This window comes from Myotis lucifugus, unplaced genomic scaffold, assembly GCF_000147115.1.
Source record: "Myotis lucifugus unplaced genomic scaffold, Myoluc2.0 scaffold_70, whole genome shotgun sequence".
NCBI classification, from domain to species: Eukaryota; Metazoa; Chordata; class Mammalia; order Chiroptera; family Vespertilionidae; genus Myotis; species Myotis lucifugus.
This window is the reverse complement of record NW_005871118.1, coordinates 1,083,456-1,087,354: the sequence shown is the minus strand read 5'-3', so window position 1 is coordinate 1,087,354 and position 3,899 is coordinate 1,083,456.

Below are 3,899 nucleotides of genomic sequence, written 5' to 3'. Positions count from 1 at the left end.
TATGAGGACATTAACATGGTTAAAAATCCCACAATAAGCTTGGCATCCCAATAGAGTATGTAGGTCACAAGTATGCTTTTTACTGATGGGAAATTTAAGGTGCATAAATGTGCAAAGAGCCCAAATCATATAATATCTTTTCTTATTGAAAAAAGTCTATTTTAGGCAACTTTTAAAATTAAGCTTTACAAGACATCATTTCAGCTGTTAGCATGCTCTAGTTCTTTACAAATGAGTGAATTTTATATTCTAGGCAAAAGAAGTAGGTGTTCGGAGTGGACTTCCTTGCAAACATATTGCTGAGAGAAATGTTAATAAATGAACATTTATCTGAATCCCAGAGCTGGGAGATAAAAGAACAGTCCATTTAGTTGAGTCCGGAGCTGAGAGGTGAAGAAAATGCTTTCTCCATACTGGGAACAGTCAAAGGCAAGGTACCAGGCAGAATGACACAGGTTAGCACCCATGACACTGATTCTCAGGTCACGGGTGCCAATGCAAAAATAAAACAAGGTAAAGGAGGCAATTGAAGAATGATTAGTAAATATTAGCCAAGACTCCCCAAACCTCTGAGTGTATGTCTTCCCATTATCTGTGCCACTGATTTTGCTTATTCCATTCTAAAAATATAAGGGCAATCGTATACTACGAAACTAAAGCAGATCTTTTTCTTTTGAAATTTGTCCCTCATTCAAATAAGAACATACAAAATTTCATTCCTGTGATTATATAAACTTGACCAGAGACTATGAAATAATTTTCACGAGTCGATATATGGGAAAACCAGACTTAAATTCGAGTCCCATAACTCAGATCATATTCTAGTTATTTTTACCAGACAGCCAAAGCTTCCCGTTGCACAGCTTCACAGAGAGTTGGATGAAGCTGATATGGCCGTTGATGTGGTTTTGTAGCCCTTTCTAAACCTTCGCATGTGATGTTGCCTTCACCTGAAATAATCTCATTCCTCTCCCATCCCTCTTCCTTCCCGTCAGTCTCCTCCATTCTTTGAGATCACGCCCGCTTATCATCGCTTCTGGGCTCCCAGGCAGAGTCAGACACGCCTCCCTCTTGTCCCACTTAGAAACTCACACTGCTGGGGGGAGAGGATGAGGTGGGAGCAGACCGGGGAGGGAAAGAAGGCATGGAAGAAGGCTGTGAGATTTCCGGCTTGGCTTCCACATAGCATGGTGATAGGGGAATTTTTTGACCCACACAGCCCTCAGGAGCAGTGGTAGGAAGTAAAGGCACAAGAAGGCTGAGTCTAGAACTTAGATTTTTGAGGGAACCCAGAAGTATTTTTTTCTGTCTGGGGGGCTAACTTTGCTCCAGAGGCTGAGGCCATGCCCACACCGATGAAACTGGCTGGTCAATCCAGTGGCTGTGTGTCCCAGATAATCAAGTCTATACCTATCCCCTGAGTCATTCTCACTTTTTCATCACTCGGTAATTACACAACAAGTGCAATTTGCTTTACTAATAATAGGTCAGCGCAGTTAGAACGAGCAAGTTCATTGTGTAGGCAGGAATGAATGTTTCCATGACAGTAAGCTTTCCTTGTTACACCACTCGCTGCTGCAACTCTCTCCTGATTTAAGGGACTCATCTATTCACTTAAGCATTTTTCAAGCTGGGTCCTGTACTAGGTATTTGAGATACAAAGACTCCCAAGGCTCTCAGGACATCAAAGTCTGTGGACAAAATTTCAGACTTACAGAAAAGTTGTAAGACTAGTACAAATAATTCCCATAATCTTGTATCCAGATGTACCAGTGTTTACACTTTACCATATTTATTTTCTTTCTCTCTGCGTACATATATACGTATATATGTTTGTGCCTACACACACATACACACACACAGTTTCACGAACCATTTGAGAGTAAGTTGCAGGTATGTTGTTCTTTGCAAATATCCTAATGTATATTTTTTCATAATCACCAAAATCAGGAAATTAATATTGATAGAGTAAAATGATCTAATCATAGACCTTATTCAAATTTTGTCAACTATCCTAATCATGTCTCTTATAGCTAAAGAAATCCTGGACCATGGGTTGGGGTCAGTTGTCATGTCTCTTCATCTCCCTTAGCCAGCAGCAGTTCCTTATGACATTGACTTTTTTCGATAAGCAGAGGCCAGTTAGTTTGTAGAACGTCCCTTATTTTGGGTTTGTCTGATGTTTTCCTCATGATGACATTTAGTTATACCAGAGTGCTGTGTTCGTTTCAGTGCATAATGTCAGGAGGCACATGATGTCAGTTTGTCTCAACACTGGGCCTTGGAGCTCTTGAACATTTAGATTTGAGGTAGAAGAGGAGGAGCTGACAAATGAGATAGCAAATGTGAGATCCCAGTAAACTAGGAGGAAAACAAGACGAATGTAGTGTCAAGGGGCCAAGAAAGAGGGAGCTGCCAACAGCATCAACTGATGCTGAGAAATTGAGTAAGATGAGGACAGAGAAGTGAGCACGGTAAGTGGGAAGATAGCATTGTTAGTCATCTTGGCAAGAGGTTTCACTAGACTGGGGGCGCCTCCTTTGGAGATGAAGAGAGCATGGGAGGTGGAAAGTGGAGATATCATGTATAGACATCTCAAAGGCAACACTCCCAAACTGATCTATCTCTTGACACTCCCCCCCCCCCCCATATTCCGATCTCTATTGGGGCCCAAGCTAGGAATCTGGGAGACATTCTCAAATTCTTCCTTTCCTTCAGACCTCATATGCTTTTATTTATAAAGTCATCTCCATTTCACCTCGTAGATACTTATTTCGTCTTCTTTGCTTCATGCCTGTTTCCCCAGTATAGGCCCTTGCTACCTCCACTATTTCCAATCTATAATAATGAAAGCATAATATGCTAATTAGATCTGACATTCCTGACGAAGCCGATGTGAAGCTGGATGTGAGGGCGGAGCCCCTTGCACGAATTTTGTGCATTGAGCCTCTAGTATTTTATAGTCCTCATGGTTATTCAACCTCTAACCTTGTCACCCTCGAAATTCTGTTGGCAAAGCCTGGGGACAACCAGAAAAAGGGGAGGGGGTCAGGTTGTGTGGCCAGATTGAATTTTTAAACACACAGATCTTTCATTCTTGCTGCTCTGCTCTAAATCCTTGCATGGCTTCTCATGGACCAGGTTTAGTGTTTTCTACTCCCAGATCAATACGCACATACTCCCCCCTCCCCCGCCCCAGTCCTGTTTTATGTTGGCATCTTTATTATCCCTCCTAACCGTCTCCCCCAACAGCCCCCTCAAACAGGCACCATTTCTTTGCTTTCTTACTAATCCTGGCTTAGACATCCACTTCAAGGGCTTCAGCGCTCCCCAGCCTCTCCGCTGCCACATTCCTCCAAGGCTGATTAAACCAGTCACCTGGTCTCCCTTTCCCAGATGGTATCCCCAGGCATTTTAATAGAAGGTAGTGCTCCTTTCTGTCGTCATTCTCATTACATTCATCCATTCCTCATGCTGCTTTCCAAGTATCAGTGTCTGTTGACCTCTCCGTGAACCCTGAGGTCTGAGACTAGCGCGGGAGGCACTAAGTCGAGTCTGTATCAGAGCAGCCGACGGGGCTGCGGGGAGCCATGCTGCCCGAGCGTGGCGCGCGGGTCGGTGGGCAGGAGCCGGGCGCTGAGCGGCTGGACGGGGCCCCCTCTCCCCCGGGGCAGAGGCCGGTCTGCAGTGGGTGCACCTGTAAGCAGGTCGGGAAACCGCAGCACACGCGGTAAGCGCCGGAAGGCGGGGGGCAGACGCCCCAGGGACCGCAGCCCCGGAGACACTCGCTGCCCAGCGAGCACACACCCACACCCCGCCTCCCGGGCTCCCCCGCCGGCCCCGCCCACCGCGTGATCACGTGAGCACAGCCCGGCTGACTTCCGCGGCGTCACGTGAGC